The following is a 17,640-nucleotide window of genomic DNA, read 5'->3' as shown; positions in this document are numbered from 1 at the left end:
TCCTTCCCTCCTCCCTAACCTCTGGCAATCACTTATCTTTTCACTGTCTAAAGTTTGGCCCTTTACAGAATATCATATAGTGGAATCATACAGGATGTGGCCTTTTCAGATTGGCTTCTTTCACTTAGCAATGTGCATTTTAAGTTTTCTCCATGTCTTTTCGTATCTTGATAGCTCATTTCTTTTCATCACTAAATAATATCATATGGCTACAACACAGTTTATCTATTCACCTACTGAAGAACATCTTGGTAACTTCCAGCTTTTGCCAGTTATTTAAAAAGCTGCTATAAACACTTGTGTGCAAAATTTTGTGTGGACATAAGCTTATGTTGTTTTATAGGTTTTTTAAAATACTGAAGTATTTAACAACTGAGCCAATTGTTGATATTATTATTATTGTTGTTAATATTTACTGAGCTATAACAATCCTCCAAGCACTGTAGTAAAGCCCTTTAAACCTCATAATATTCTGGGGTAGTTACTAACATTGTTCTCACCTTAGAAATGAGGAAATTGAGAGGCTGAGTAGCTTGTCCAAAGGCACATAGCTAACTACTTTGAACTCAAGAGTTTATGGGTTTGGACATTTCAAAACCATAATTTTTGTTTCACCTGATCCTTCTGGAATAATGTTTGTTGTTGAATTGTTATTATGTATTAAGACATAAAATATATCTTTAAAGAAAGAGATTTCCACCCCCTTCATGAGTTTCTCTCTTATAAGTGGGTGCTTCTATCATTAGAGAAATTCCAATGCAACTGGCCAAGAAGCACATGGAAAGGTGCTCAACATCATTAGTCATTAGGGAAATTTGAATTAAAACTATAATAAGATTCCTCTTCACACCCACTAACATGGCTAAAATTGGAAGAACTGGCAATGGCAGATGTTGGTGAGGAGATGGAGCAACTGGAACCCTGTGCTTTTTAAATAAGAGTGCAAAATGATGCTGCTTCTGAAGCCGACTCTTTGGCATTGTTACATAATTAAATACAGACTTACCATACAATCTTTTATTTCCACTCCTAGCTATTTATGCAAGAGAAATATATAGGTCTACAGAAAGACATGCAATGAGTGTTCTCAGCAGCATTACTCATTAAAGCAAAACACTGGAGATGATCCAAATCTTTTTTTTTTTTTTTTTTTTGAGACAGGGTCTCACTCTGTCAAGCAGGCTGGAGTGCAGTGCAGTGGCACCATCTGGGCTCACTGCAACCTCCGCCTCCCAGGTTCAAGCAGTTCTCCTGCCTCAGACTCCCCAGTTGCTGGGATTACAGATGCCTACCACCACACCCAGCTAATTTTTTTGTATTTTTAGTAGAGACAGGGTTTTACCATGTTGGCCAGGCTGGTCTCGAACTCCTGACCTCAGGTAATCCACCCACCTCGGCCTCCCAAAGTTCTGGGATTACAAGCGTGAGCTGCCGCACCCAGCCCCAAATCTTAGGTTCTTCATCTTCTGTTCTTTAATAGGAAATTGTATCAAGAAATTATGGTGTAATCATGGAATAGAATACTACATGGCAATAAACAGGAATGAGCAATTGATTCACTCAATGACAGGGAAGAATCTCAGATATATTGTGCTGAGTGAGAAAAGCCAGATTCTCCAACACACGATACGATTCCATTTTAAGACAGTCTAAAAATGGCAAATTACAGAAACAAAAATAAGTGACCAGTGGTTTGCAGGGATTGGGGGTAGACAGTGGATTTATCTGCAAAGGGGCACAGAGTTTTGTTGGGGTTTTTTTAAAGCAGGGAAGGTGATGGGACTTTACTCTGTCCTGATTGTGGCAGTGGTTACACAACTGTTTTACCTTTGTCAAAACTCAGAACTGCACTGGGAAAGATTTAATTAAACATGTAAAGTATACCTCAATAAACCGGACTTGAAAAGCAAAAAGACGTGTGGGCAGATTTGCATTGCTACTGGTCTGAGCTCTTTCTAAAGCAGAGGTCACAGCCAAATCTAGAATACTGGATTTTTATTTTTTAAATTAGTTTCCATATTACTACCAACTGCTATTATCGCATTATGATGCATAAATTTTAGCTTTTTAGTTCCTTCTTACATCAGTTAATTCTTGCTACATTATGAAGCGAAACAAACCAACCACAAAATCTCAGCAGCATGTAACATTCACTGTTTATTTCTCACAGGTCTGTCAGAAATACAGACCTGGGCTGAGATTGGCTAGGCAGCTCTTCTGGGACACACGTGTTGCTCGTCTGTTCTCTGGGACAGCCAGGTGTGTTCTTTCCATGATGATGACAGCAGCATAAGAGCAGCAGCGGAAACACACATGACCTCTTAAGGCCCAGCACTGGCTCACAGCCATTCTGCCCATGCACCAATGGCAAAAGCAAAGCTCAGAGCCAGGCTTAAAGTCGAAGATTTAGGACACACTCTCTGTCCATGATGAAGCCATAACTGGGTGAGAAGCAGCGACAGGATCAAAATTGGGACTGAAAACGCAATCTGCCATAGCTACTGACATATAAAAAGGGCGAGATGTCAAATTTTAAGATCCAGATTTCTGGCTTTTCTTACACTAGAAGGATCTGAATCTTTATCTGGTGACAATTAGCCAGTTTTGAAAACAAAGTTGCTGCTTGCTTCAGGCAGGCAGGGGTTCCCACTCCAACAGCTCCTAGTCATAACCTGCCTGACCCCTGGTGACCCCTTTCCAAAAGTCAGGTATACAGAGGAAATGTTCCAGAATTCCCGAGATCTTTTCTTCACTATATTTCACCAGAAATGCCACAAGAATTTGGACAATATGAAGTTTGCCTCCATATGCATTCATCCAACAAATATTTACTAAGTACCTAGTGTGTGGAAAGCACTGGGCTGGGAATACACACAAAAACAAAAGGCGGCCGGGCACTGTGGCTCACACCTGTAATCCCAACACTTTGGGAGGCTGAGACGGAAGGACCACTTGGACCCAGGAGTTCAAGACCAGCTTGGGCAACATAATGAGGCCCTGTCTATACAAAAAACAGTTTTTTAATTGGTTGGGTATGGTGGCTCACTCCTGTAGTCCCCACTACTGGAGAGGCTGAAGTGGGAGGATTGCTTGAGCCTGGGAGGTCAAGGTTACAGTGAGCTATCATGGCCACACTGCACTCCAGCCTGGGCAACAGACCAAGACTCTTTCTTAAAAAAAAAAAAAAAGGTGGGTGCGGTGGCTCACGCTTGTAATCCCAGCACTTTGCGGGGCCGAGGTGGGCAGATCATGAGGTCAGGAGATTGAGACCATCCTGGCTAACATAGCGAAACTTCGTCTCTACTAAAAATACAAAAAAATTAGCCAGGCATGGTGGCAGGTGCCTGTAATCCCAGCTACTCGGGAGGCTGCGGCAGGAGAATGATGTGAGCCCAGGAGGCGGAGCTTGCAGTGAGCCGAGTTCTTACCACTGCACTCCAGCCTGGGCGGCAGAGCGAGACTCCGTGTCCAAAAAAAAAGAAAAAAAAAAAAAGACGGCAACAACTATTGGCAAAGGTGCAGAGAAATTGCACTATTGGTGGGAATGTAAAATGGTGCAGCTGTTATGGGAAACAGTGTAGTACCTCCTTTAAAAATTAAACATAGAATTGCTACATGATCTGGCAATTCTACTTCTGAGCATATACCCAAAAGAACTGAAAGCAGACTCCAATACTTGTACACCCATGCTCATAGCAGCGTTTCTCACAATAGCCAAAAGGTGGAAACAACCCAAGAGTTTATCAACATATGATTTGATAAACAAAATGTGGTCTACACATACAATGGAATTTTTTATATATACTTTAAGTTCTGGGATACACGTGCAGAACATGCAGGTTTGTTACATAGGTATACACGTGCCATGGTGGTTTGCTGCACCCATCAACCCATCATCTACATTAGGTACAATGGATTTTTTCAGCCTTAAAACAGAATGAAATTTTGATACATACTACAACATGAATGAATCTTGAAGACATTACACTACATGAAATAAGCCATTCACAAAGGACATATCCTCTAAGACTCTACTTATGTGAGGTACCTGGAGTAGTCAAATTCATAGAGATAGAAAGTAGAATGGTGCTTGCCAGGGGGTGCAGGGAGTAGAGAATATGGAGTTGTTGTTTAATGGGTACAGAGTTTTAGTCTGGGTAGATGAAAACGTTCTGGAGATGGACTGTGGTGATGGCTGCAGAACAATGTGAATGTACTTAATGCCAATGAATTGTACACTTAAAAATTGTTTCAATGGCATATATACACATATTTCATCACAATAAAAAAATATACAAAGGAAATATGTCTAAGAAGCAGCTTATAGCTAGCAGAATTGAGAAAAACATATACATAAACATCTAAGATAGAAGGCAACCTATTATAAAATATGTCTAAGAAGCAGCTTATAGCTAGCAGAATTGAGAAAAACATATCATAAACATCTAAGATAGAAGGCAACCTATTATAAGTGCCATGAGAGGAATACATATGGTGGCTTTAAAATATGTTCACAAATTCTTCCATACTTCTACCTTCAAAAAGTAGAACCTAATTCCTCTTCCTTAAAGGTAGGTTGTACTTAGTGATTTATTTCTAACAAATAGAGTATGGCAGAAGTGAGGGTATATAACCCCCAAGATTAGGACATAAAAAGCACTGTGGTTTCCTATTTGCTTCTTCTTGAATCACTCACTCTAGATGAAACCAAAAGCCATGTTTAAGGATTCCCAAGCAGCATCTCCTTGGAGACTTCCATGTGGTGAGGAGCTGAGGCCTCCTGCCAACAGTCATGGAGGGAGCCATCTTGGAAGACAATCCTCCAGCCCCAGTCAAACCTTCAGGTGACTGCAGCCAACATCTCAATTGCAACCTCAATCAAGACTCTAATACAGAGCCACCAAGCTAAGCCTCTCCAAAATGTATGATTCATGGAAACTGTGAGATAATAAATGTTTGATGTTTAAGCTGATGAGTGTGGGGGTAACTTGTTAGAAGCAATAGATAACAGATACAAAATACACACATTGCAAGAGAGTTCAGGAAGAGGGAGGTGAATCAAAGGACATTTCCTAGAAGACATTTGTGTTCAGCCTTTTAGGACCCATCAGGACTTGGCTCTCTGATGCATTAAAAGCCCTGGGTGAGACATTGATAGGGAAGGAGGAGGAGCAAGGAAGGCTTTCAGAACAGGTAGAATGATCAGGCAGAGAGAAAGACCTGAAAGTTCGAGTTTAAAGAAAGCCAAGAGGAAAGAAGGACAGAAGGAAGACAAATGGTCAAAACAGTCAAATCTACAGGACAACTGCAAAAGTGGGAATAAAGAGAGAGCCATCACTGAATGCCACACGTTCCAGCAGTAAAATGGAGGTGATGGTGGGGAAGAAGTGTCCCTTAGCAGACTCCTCAAGGAATTTGGCAGGAACAGAGAGGAGAGATGCAGAGGAAAGCTTGAGGAGATGGAACAGTTAAAAGAAGTTCTTGTTTCTTAGGAGAAAGGACATGTGAACATCTTTATATGCAGAAGGGGAGTGTAAAACAAGAAAGAAATTACAAGAGAAATAGGAAGAAGCTGTAGTGTAGTTAAGAGCTTCACCCTGGCCTTGGTTTAAACCCCAGCAGTGTGACTTTGGACAGGCTGCCTATCCACTTGGTGCCTCTAATGCTCCACCTACAAAGAGAGGATCATATTACCCGTGTCACAGGTTGTTGCTCTAAAGATAAAATAAGATAATTCATAGAAAGTGTCCAACACAGATAAATGCTCAGTAAGGTTATCCCTTCTCATAAAACGGGACACAAAAGGGAACGAGATGCTGGAGGAGGTGGCAGGGGATAGGAAGGCAGACCTCGAAGGAGTGTGGAGGACTCCTGTTCCTGTCTAGAAAGGACAATGAGCAAAGATGTTCAATGATTTTGAGGTGAAGAGAAATATCACCAGTTGATGATCCTGATCTCTCCAGACCTTTCTCTTAACATGTGCCTGCAGGAGTCTTTCAGTCCAACCCAGATGGCTTCACACTCCCCTTTTGAACACTCCTTGAGTTTCTTGTCTCTAGGTTTTTTGCATCCTGTCCTCCATCTTTACCCAAACTGTGCTCTTCCTTCAAACCTCAGTTAAATGCCATCAGCCTTTATCAAGCCCTTCCACCACCATGCAGCAGAATCCATAAGAACATAGAGCTGGATACACTTCAGACTACGAGGTTCAGACACAAGCTAAACTGGGAACAAATGCAGCCCAAGTCAAGCATGCGGCAGCCTCGGAAAAACATTTTACCAAGACTTTGAGGTCTCCGGGAACACCCAACAAACAGCATCTTTCTTCCCCACTTGAATTCCAAAGAAATCAAGACAAAAAGACCAAAAAAAAAAGGCAGATGGAAACCAAAATTTTGCCTTTATCCCTGACAGAAGTATTTTCGAAAGAAAAGACTCAACATGAGGGCCCAATGGGCCTGCAACTAAACCCCACAATACAAAGAAGAGTGCCCGCCCACCCATCAGTCACCCTCCTTGGGTGGCCTCTGAACATAAGGCTGGTAGTGAGGGGCCCACCCAGGGAAAGTTCCAGACATGGAGGAGCTTAGTTTATACTCCCTAGATTAATCATCCAGAAAGGTCACCCCATCTGAGTGAGTGTGGAGACAAACTGGAGGAAAATCCTTTGAGGAAACCAGAAAGCAGAGACAGGCTGTCCCCTCTAGTAAATCCTAGCTAAAGTGGGGTGGAAGTGGGAGGATAAACACAAGGGAAACTTGTACAGTGGTACCTGGGCATTTCCTGATTTTGCCAAAAATTCCTTTCCTGTGCCTTGGTTTCTTCTTTTCTCCCCTCAGGTTTTGCTGGGGTTTTCACAACTCAGGCTGGGGGTTTCCTCAGAGGCCATCACTCCCTCCCACAGCCTCACTCTGCCCTGGCAGAATGGATACTCCCTTTGTAAAATAAAAACTCCACTTTAATGGCTAGCTCTGTGACCTGTAAACTAAGAGAACATTCAATGATGTAGGTGTCAAAACAGGCTAGCTTGAGTTTTATATAATAAACTGCGGAACAATAATATTTTTCCTGGGAGGTCCAGAGTGAGGATCTGTCATAAGCAACTGGTCAGCAGAAACTAGAAGTTTAGGCAGAAAAGATTCTGTAAACAAAAAATGTGAACTAAGCATTGAGACCAACACTGCCAGACAGAATTTTCTGAGGTAACAAAAGTGTTCTGTATCTGTGTTGGCCAAAGCAGTGGCCACTAGCTGTATGTGGCTACTGAGCATTTAACACATGGCTGGTGCAAATGATAAATGGAATTCTTAATTTTATTTAATTATAATTAACTTAAATTTAGTCATATATGATTTCCCATCAGAACTGTAGGAAACAACCCCAACATGGTCATAAACTACTGTAAGGAAGTTACACAGGAATCTGGTGGATGTAGTCTTTAATCACTTAATTACACCAAACATAGAAAAACCCATTCCTAAAACCCCCAATAACTATTACACATGTGAAACAGAAACCAGCTCCCACTGGTGGGATGTGATCCATCTGAGGGCACTCCCATTTTGGGGCAAGGCAAAAGGCATAAAGACACACATATATACTTAAAATGGTACTGTTGCACACATCTTTGAATAAGACATACACATGCATAAGTGGGTGATTACTGAGTAACTTCTGAGTTAAACTGTGTAAGGTACAACTGCCTATAAAGCCAACATATTTAACTCTTACAGCCCTTCCCAAAATGTCCCTAATGCTTTAAAGATGTCTTGGTTATGAATTGCCACAATAATGCTACACAACAAACCTCCCCGGAACTTAGTGGCTTAAAACAATAAGCATTTATTTAGCTCATGAGTTAATGTGTCAGCAATTTAGGCTGGGTTCAGCTGGGTGATTCTTCTGGTCTCCTCTGGGCCCACTTAAATCTGGCAGTTATCTGACTTATCATCAGCTGTGGCAATAGTGGTGCTTGGACCATGTGACACTCATTCTCCCCAGGCTAACCAAGGCACACTGTCATCATGAAAGCAGAGATATGAGCAAACAATCCCAACTCCCCAGTGCTCTTCAAACCTTTGCTTGCACCTATTGGCCAAAGAACATCACATGGGAAATCCTAGTGTCATAGTGAGAGGCCACTACCAGGCTACATGGCAAAGGGTAGGTGTAAAGAGTCGGGACCAATAATGCAATTAATTGACCACACCCACAGGACAGTGTCAAGGCCTGGAAACCTTTCTTTCAAAAAAAAAAAAAATCACCGAACTGTACCAAACTCACGTGCGAATATATTTTTTACATCCCAGTAACTCATTTGAGACTTTTAAACATGTAGAACAAAGATCATGCCCTCCCTTCCTTCCCAGATGGCATCACTGCAGGAATCTGGCCCATATAAAAGCATTCTTATTTTAGGACAAAACTAAACAAAGGCCCAAAGACATATGAATATCTAAAATTGAAAAAGTTTATTTATCTTTGAATATATCACAAGTATGCTCAACTGGCAACATTTTTTAAAATTAGGTAAAATGTACAAGGTGTATCTTCCCAAAAATTAATGAAACTGATTTTGAACAAACAAAATTGACACACAGATACATTTTCTAAGTGATGCACTTTTCCAACGATGTCAGCATTACTCAAAACATTTTTTAGAATATAAACATATAATTGATTTTATAATTGCTGTCAGAAACAAAGGCACATTCTTTTACTGTCCCAGAACATTCAAGATGCTTTCAATTTATTACAAGTACCAAAAGCAGCCACAACTCAAATGGCTCAAGCAGTTAAAGGAATTATTCTTTCCCATAAAAGCGGTCCTGAGGTAGGGCTAGAGTGGCTGAACTTCTGCTATGATAAGTATTGAGGGGTTTCCCAGGACACAGGATCAATGCTAAAACTGGCAAAATCCCAATGGACTGATCCCTTCAATGGATGACAGGACCCTCTATGGCTGAAAGACTCTAAAGTTCTTAGTTCTTAGCTGTGACAGGACAGAGAACCAACATGTCCCACCTGCAGCCACACCCATCCCCTTATTATTACCAGATCTTATCAAAAGCTGACTTGAAGAGGAAAAAAGGCCAAAAGACTTCTTCTCTTCACCTAACCGCCGATGCCCTCCTTTTGGTTTTATGGTTCCAACCTGACAGCTACTCTGTGCTACAAAGAGCTCCTTCTTGACAGATGACTGCCAGCTGCAGGCTAGATCAGACTGGTCTCTGGAGATTGCACAGATCGTGAACTTGTGCCCTATGTTTCACCTTTTTGCATTTACAGCCTAATAATACATTTAAATGTTAAATCTTCACCCCAGAGTGAACACAGGTCATCCGCTTTTGGATATTCTTCATATGTAAGCCCAGTGCGTGTCTCTAACGAGTTTCCTCCATGAATTTTCATAGGCTTCTCCTGTATGCTACAGAATACGTATATCCTACCTCTCCACCTAGCATAAATACCTACCTTTTCTCCTTCAAAGTATGCTTTATGGCCTCAGGTAGAGGCCTGCTTCCTGCCTGCAAGTTATAACCTCTTAGAAATAAAGTTATATTTTGTTTATTTTGATTCTTTTCAGTCGACACATGCAAACAGGAACAAGTTGGCTACTTGAGAGTTGGTTCCTTGTGCATCTCAGTGAGTCTTGAAAAACCCCAGATCCGTCCTTCCTTCCTGCCGCATGTCATCCTAAGGCCAGTGTCTGTCAGGGAGGCAAGGCAGCAGCAGTACTTTTGGGAAACATCCAGAATAACATTAAAAAGCCCCTTCTTCCCCACACGTGTCTTTTTATCCAGAGGGTCTGTTTTCCACAAGTTCTTCAGTGATTTCTCCCCAGTCTCATTGGCTGGGATTGGCTTTCATGCCTCTTAACAGGATTGGCCATGGTTCATCAAGGGTCAACTTGAAAGCTGAACCCTGCCAGCTTTCCCTGAATCTCCTGACTATGGTGGAGGAATGTGGATCCTGGAACTAAACTGAGGTGATAGGGAGGAAAAGAGAGAAATCAACAGTAAATGCTGCACATCCTCTGTCTGGTAAATGTGCATCACTGATTGTATCCATTCTAGATTCAACCAGAGAGACGGAAGCATTAAGAATGACATAGAATATGGAATTTGCTATAGGGATTTGAGCTTCTACATTTGCGGGAAGGAGCGAGTTGAACACTTAGGAACAGCTGTTGCTTCCGTGTCTGGTGGGAGGCCTGAGAGTGGCAGGACAAGCATCCTGGCCCAGAAGTGGAAGAAACTGAAAGTGGAGTCCTGAGAGCTGAATTTGCCGCAGGCCCGCGGGCCGCCCGGGACTTAGGAAAGTTAGAGGGGCTCCACGCCCATAAGGTAAGCCAGCAGACGAGGACAATTCCCCGGGCTGCGACAGTCCCCAATGTCGGGCACCTACCTTTCAAGCCTACGTGACGACAACGCTCCGTCACTTCCGCCTCACGAAGCCCGCATCAGGTCACGTGGCCTGTGCTAACCCCGGAAACCTACAGGCAAGGGAATTCTGGGAAACGTAGTTCCCGCTTAGCTGGGTTGACATGGTACAAAGCCACATTACCACGCTAAGTGTGGCTTTGATTTTTAGAAACCGCCTCATGCTAAGTCTAGGGAATACAGTGGTTGAATGGGGTGAGCGCTGACCTTTAGCTATTCTGGAGGAACATGTCACTTTCACTTATTTTCTTTCATGTTTTCCCACCCAGTGCTATGGACTCTGATCGCCCAACCAGAGCAAACCCAGAAGGACAACTCTCCAAGCCTTTCAATCACTCCCACTAACCCGTAGTGTGGACACACTATTGTGAGGCCTACTACGGATGTACTGCTGATGACCTTTTGAAGGTAAGTCAGATGCAGTTAATCCTAAGAGCTTGGTTAGCCCCCTGCATCTTACTGAACACAGTAAATCAAAAGCGCTGTGCCCTTGAGACAAATATGATAAATTCCCTCTGCAGTTTTGAAATGTTTATCAATGCTAAACAAGGTAGGGGGATGTGGGGAGCATGAAAACAAAAAGACAAGGTCTGACAGACACATGGGAGAGATGTCTGTTTCAGAGGCTTAGTTCAAGTGGTTACTGTATTTAGGCTATTTAATTTAAAGGTGGTTACTGTATTTACATACACATCAGAGAAGTCCAAAATTTTAAAGTAAAGATCAGTTTGCAAATATCTTGTCAAATTATTCGTTTTAAAATGAGGACTCTTATAACAACACAGGTACTTGAAAATATTTTGCTAATGAAAGAAGCTGGACACAAAAGATTACACCATGTACAATTTCATTTATATGAAGTTCTAAAACAGGCAAAACTAATCTATGGTGGGAAAAAAATCAGAATAGAGTTCACCTTGGGAGTTGGGGGTAGACTTAACTGGAAAGGGGCCTAAGGACACCTTCAGGGATAATGAGTGTATGCATTTGTCAAAATTCACCATAGGGGTGAAGAGTACTGATGTCTGCCACTTATTTGAAAAGAATCAAAAAATAAGATGGATTGATGGATGTATACAAGCATAGATAGACATATACATAAAACAAATACAGCAGAATATTAATTGCAGAATCTATGTGGCGAGTATATAGTTCAGCCCAGCTTTGAGTCATAGAAAGATGGATGTCATAGATAGATAGTCATAGATAGATACCGAAATACTGATTGGGGAAGAGATAGTAAAGAAGTCATGGGAAAAGGATACAAAAAAAGAGAGAAAAGTGGCCGGGCGCAGTGGCTCACGCCTGTAATCCCAGCACTTTGGAAGGCCAAGGTGGGCGGATCAGGAGGTCAGGAGAACGAGACCATCCTGGCTAACACGGTGAAACCCCGTCTCCACTAAAAAAAAAAAAAAAAAAAAAATTAGCGGGGCATGGTGGCGGGCACCTGTGGTCCCAGCTACTTGGGAGGCTGAGGCAGGAGAATGGCGTGAACCTGGGAGGCGGAGCTTGCAGTGAGCCGAGATCAGGCCACTGCACTCCAGCCTGGGTGACAGAGCGAGACTCCGTCTCAAAAAAAAAAAAGAGAGAGAAAAGTTACTGTCAGTTAATAGGAAGATATCAACAGACAGTCCAGACATTCAGAATATTTAATGCGATTCACTCTAATCTTTAAATTATATGATATACAATCAACCTGATGAGCTCCATTTCTCTCATAGTTACTAGGTGCTTGCTATGTGACTACCCTAAGCCAAGCACTTTTGCAAGCATTGTCCACAGCACACTAAGAATCTTCCTCTACTTATTCTACTCTTAATAGCCCTATATTTGTCCATTATAACATAATGTGCTGCATAACAGACCACCACAAAACTCAGTGGTGATCTGAGTGGCTCACAATAGTAAACAATTATTTCTTGCTTACATGTTTTCAGAGTGGCTAGTGGTTGGCCCATGTAGGCTGAGCTCAGCTGGTCCATCCTTCTTGGACCCACAGACTCCCTGGGGCATGTTCTTCTCATGATGATGACTGCAACACAAGAGGGCAAGACATCCTACACAAGCACATTTCAAGATTTTGCTCACATCATCTCTGCTAAAATTCCATTATCCAAAGCAAGGAACACAACTGGTCCAAATAAGCACAGGCCTCCAAATATCCAGATCTAAAAATGGAGTGTTCGCCTCAAGCTCCTTATTTATCACTGCAAGAGATTCTGGGGCTGGCAGCTAGTGACATGAGCTGGAATCCTCTTCCTGAAATTACTGTCTTCTTGGATGGGCTCTCCACATCTTCCACCATGAAGTAAAAACAATTCTTGTGGGTGTAAGGAGACCAATTCAAGTGGACTATTTTGTTTTGCCTCTTTCAGCTTCCCCCAAGGTAGAATCCCAAGGGGACAATTACAAACATCTGGCCAAGAGAAGGAATACAGGCCACTTATTTTTCTGCTTTAGGAGAAGTCAATTAGAGTTTCCATTTCCTCAGTTAAATGTCACCTTTTTACAACATCCTGGAGGGAGAGTTGGCAGCCCTGTCATTAGGGGGAAAAATTCTTTCAGGGAAAGGCTTATTGTCTAAAAAGATACAGAAGGGTCCAGAGATGAAAGGACCTTCTCAGGCTGTCTGAGTTTGCCAGAGTTCTCGGTTTCTATTTTGAGCTGAACATTTGGCTTCCCTGGTATCCTCAAGTGAGCTTTTTCAGCTCAGCCTCCCTGCATCACTTTTCTACCATTTGCAAAAAAAGGATAATAAGACTTGCTGCTGGGTAATGCATATAAAATGCTCTAAGGAGCTCGGAGGGAAGGTAGCCTTCTCAAGGGGAAAGCTGTCAGCATGTTTTATCCTGATCTCCAGATATTTTCAGTGTCTGGTACCCCTCATTAGAGCATCTGGTCCTTTCTCAGAGAAGTTAGATGAAAGCCAAAATAAACGGAGCAGAGAGGATCCCTTCTCCTGCCTCTGCTGCAAAGGAGATATGTCAAGTTGAGTGATGAACGATTACTCTTCTTCGCTTGCTAACACTTTGTACCCTATTTTCAAATTAAGGAGCACATTGTTGGTGCACCCAAAAGGTTAAACACTCCCACTTCTTTGCTGTAGTCACTAATTGGTGCTTTATCACAATTTCTGTGGAGGGAACATCTTGTCTGCAGAATCCTTCCTCCACGGAGCTGGATGAGATTTTGAGAGCATCTCAAGTTTCTCAAGTTAGATCATGAATCACTCTTCTGCTTGTAAGGAGGTATTGCACCTAAAAAGGCCCCGTCTGTTATTAATAATTGTCTGCAGCTTATTTTGAAACTGTATCAAAAAATAAGATGGATTGATGCATTTTTTAAAATTCTTTTTAAAAATTATTCGGAAAATTCTTCCTTTTTCAATTATAGGGGGACTTATTTTCTCTCTCTGTCTCTCTCTCTCAGTATTTTACTTATCTATAGAACAAGAACTTCTGCCCTTTTCAAAATATTGGGAGACAAGGAGGTGGGCATCTGGAATTCTCATAATGCTGCCAGTGGGAGTACGACACGGTTCCACTTTGGAAAACGGTTTTTAGTATCTAAAATTGCTAAGCATCTTTTGTGCATATATCTCTATAAGTAGAACCTCTGGGTTCTAAAGGATAGTTCTAGGGATGTGCCTAACAGAAATACCTGCATATTTTCACAAAAGACACATATCAGAATGTTTTAATCAGTCAAATCTAGAAACTAGACATGGTTTCTAGATGTATTCACAGAGCATTCCACTCTACTGTTGATGCAGTTTACCCGTCAACAGTAGAATGGGTAAATTGCAATGTATTCACAGAGTGGAATACTATACAGCAACGAGAATTAACTGGTCACATCTACACACAACATGGGTGAACCTCACAATCATCATTTTGAGCAAAAGAAGTCAGACACAAAAAGAACCCATACAGCTTCTAGGGGGCTGGTAATGCCTCAGTTGTTATTCCGGGTGCTGGTTACACAAGTGTCTTCCATTTGCGAAAATGTGCTGAGTTGTCTGCTCATGTTGAGTGCTCTCCTCTGTGTATTTTCCTTCAACAAGAAGTTAACACAATATGCATATAGAAAAATTTCCCCGAAAGTCAAAATAGAAAGTATTTGGAAAAAACTTCCACCTAATTTTTTCATCCTTTCACTCCTCACTCCTTCCCTGGAAAGGGCAGGGCTGTAGCTGACTGGTGAAGAGGTGGGAGAAGGAGCCATACTCACACACAGCCTGATGGCCCCTTTTCTCCCTGTTCCTGAGCCCTTCCCTGATCCCTCTGTCTTGACTGCCATAATCTGGAAGGTGAGAAGCAACAACTTTCCTTTTTTCTGGCCAGGCCAGTGGACCTGCTCTGCAGACCCAGGCTCCTCTCCCATGGAGCATCCCAAGTCTGTCCTTATGGGAAGAAGCAGGAGCCCTGTCTGGCTGTACCCCAAGCTGCTTTCTCTGGACCAATGCTGTCAGCGATAGAGGTATCATTTTGATGTTTAATTCCCATTGCTTGTATCTGTTTCTCAACTGATTCTAAAGATGGAAGGCAAAGAAGTACAATTAATTGTAAGCCCTTAAACCTCAAAAGCTTCTTGTTTAGCAGTTAAGAAATGCAGGCAAGAGTAAATGTATTGCTTTTATTTTATAGAACATTTAAGACCAAAGATTCTGAGCTCCTACAGCTGGGGTTTTAGGGGATGATGACTGCCTCCTAGGAACAAGACCAACTGAATAATTAGAAAAGCAGAATTAATTAATCTCCTTTCTATAATATTTCCCTGTATTAACTAAAGAAGCTGTTTTTATTTGTCTATTTTAATTTGTATTTGTATAAATTTACAGGGTACAAGTGTAATTTTGTTACATGCATAGACTGCATAGTGGTGAAGTCAGGGTTGTCGGTGTACCCATCACTCAAATAACATACATTGTACCCACCAAGTAATCTCTAATGTTATGGGTGCCCCCTTAGATGGGGATTTAGAGTGACTGGATGCAATGTCAGAGGTTATCTCTGTGCTGAGTTAGACATCACAGTCGCCAATTGCTATAGAAGGGGAAGATAGAGCAAATCCTTCCATGAAGAAATAGAATCCAGCTCTTCTCTATCTCTTCAATTTAGGCCTAGACGTGTGACTTGCATTTTTTTTCATGTAGCAAACAAGCCAAACAGCAGCTTGAAAAATGCTTTCTACTTGGACATACCCTCTTGCTACAGGGAACCCTTCCACCATCATGTGAAGAAGCCTGGTCTAGCCTGCTGGAGGATGAGAGATCACATGGAATGAGGCCACAATCGTTCCAGCCAAAGCCCCAGTAATAGAATTAAGATCATCCAAGACCATGGCATCCCGCCTGAGAAGTTCAGATAAGAAGGGCCACCTGAACAACCAACAGAATCTTAAAAAGTAAAAAATGAGTGTTACCACTATGCATCTATTAGAATGGCAGAAATCGAAGACACTGACAACAACAAATGCTGGTGAGGATGTGGAGCAACAGGAACTCTCACTCACTGAAGATGGAAATGCAAAATAGTGCAGCTACTTTGGAAAACAGCTACTTTGGCTGTTTCTTACAACACTAAATATGCTATTATTATATGATCCAGAAGTTTTGCTCCTTAGCACTTACCCAAAAAAGTTGAAAACTTATGTACACACAAAAACCTGCACATGGATATTCACAGCAGTTTTTGATATGGTTTGGCTCTGTGTCCCCACAGAAATCTCATCTTGTATTTGTATAAATTTATGGTGTACAAGTGTAATTTTGTTAGCATGCATAGACATGCATAGACTGCATAGCTCCCATAATTCCCACATGTTGTGGGAGGGACCAGGTGGGAGGTGATTGAATCATAGGGGCAGGTCTTTCCTGTCTTGTTCTTGTGATAGTGAGTGGGTCTCACAAGATCTGATGGTTTTAAATAACAGGAATTTATCTGCACAAGCTCTTTTATTTTGCCTGCTGCCATCCACATAAGATGTGACTTGCTCCTCCTTGCCTTCTACCATGATTGTGAGGCCTCCCCAGCCATGTGGAACTGTAAATCCAATTAAATCTCTTTCTTTTGTAAATTGCCCAGTCTTGGATATGTCTTTATCAGCAGAGTAAATATGGACTAATACAGTAAATTGGTACCAGTAGAGTGGGATGTTGCTGAAAATATCATCAAAAATGTGGAAGTAACTTTGGAACTGGGTAACAGGCAGAGGATGGAACAGTTTGGAGGGCTCAGAAGAAGATAGAAAAATGTGGGAAAGTTTGGAACTTCCTAGAGACCTGTTGAATGGCTTTGACAAAAATGCTGATGGTGATATGAATGAACAATAAGGTGAATGAACAATAAGGACCAGGCTGAGGTGGTCTCAGAGGGAGATGAGGAACTTGTTGGGAAATGGAGAAAAGATGACTCTTGTTATGCTTTAGAAAAGAGACTGGCAGCATTTTGCCCCTGCCCTAGAGACTTGTGGAACTTTAAACTTGAGAGAGATGATTTAGGGTATCTGGCGGAGGAAATTTCTAAGCAGTAATGCATTCGTGAGGTGACTCGGGTGCTGTTAAAGGCACTCAGTTTCAAAAGGGAAACAGAACATAAAAGTTGGGGAAATTTGCAGTCTGGCAATGCAATAGAAGATAAAATCCCATTTTCTGAAGAGAAATTCAAGCCAGCTGCAGAAATTTACCTAATAACGAGGAGCCAAATGTTAATCCCCAAGACAATGGAGAAAATGTCTCCAGGGCATGTCAGAGGTCTTCACAGCAGCCTCTTCCATCAAAGGCCCAGAGGCCTAGGGGGAAAAAATTGTTTCCAAAGGCCCAGGGTTCCCATTCTGTGTGCAGCCTAGGGACTTGGTGCCCTACCTCTCAGCTGCTCCAGCCATGGCTTCAGAGGGTGCAAGCCCCAAGCCTTGGCAGCTTCCACATGGTGTTGAACCTGGGAGTGCACAGAAGTCAAGGATTGAGGTTTGGGAACCTCCACCTAGGTTTCAGAGGATGTATGGAAATGCCTGGATGTCCAGTCAGGAGTCTGCTGCAGAGTGGGGCACCCATGGGAACCCCTGCTAGGCCAGTGTGGAAGGGAAATGTGGGGCCCCCACACAGAGTCCCCACCGGGGCACTGCCTAGTGGAACTGTGAGAAGAAGGCCACCATCCTCCAGATTCCAGAATGGTAGATCCACCAACAACTTGCACCG

At 42.2% G+C, this 17,640-nt stretch overlaps 2 long non-coding RNA genes across 2 annotated transcripts; one reads left to right on the top strand and one right to left on the bottom strand.

The window, feature by feature from the left end:
• Positions 1–8,448: 8,448 nt before the first annotated feature.
• On the bottom strand, positions 8,449–10,452 carry LOC130541063 (uncharacterized). Its single transcript, XR_008955106.1, has 2 exons — positions 10,408–10,452; positions 8,449–9,983 (listed from the first exon to the last, which is right to left on the bottom strand). It is a non-coding gene; the product is annotated as an uncharacterized LOC130541063 (long non-coding RNA).
• An 80-nt stretch (positions 10,453–10,532) lies between these two features.
• On the top strand, positions 10,533–16,525 carry LOC100975613 (uncharacterized). Its single transcript, XR_156097.5, has 3 exons — positions 10,533–10,850; positions 14,786–14,921; positions 15,598–16,525. It is a non-coding gene; the product is annotated as an uncharacterized LOC100975613 (long non-coding RNA).
• Positions 16,526–17,640: the final 1,115 nt, after the last annotated feature.

Source organism: Pan paniscus, chromosome 21, assembly GCF_029289425.2.
Source record: "Pan paniscus chromosome 21, NHGRI_mPanPan1-v2.0_pri, whole genome shotgun sequence".
Taxonomy (NCBI): Eukaryota; Metazoa; Chordata; class Mammalia; order Primates; family Hominidae; genus Pan; species Pan paniscus.
This window is presented reverse-complemented; position numbering and strand designations above follow the sequence as displayed.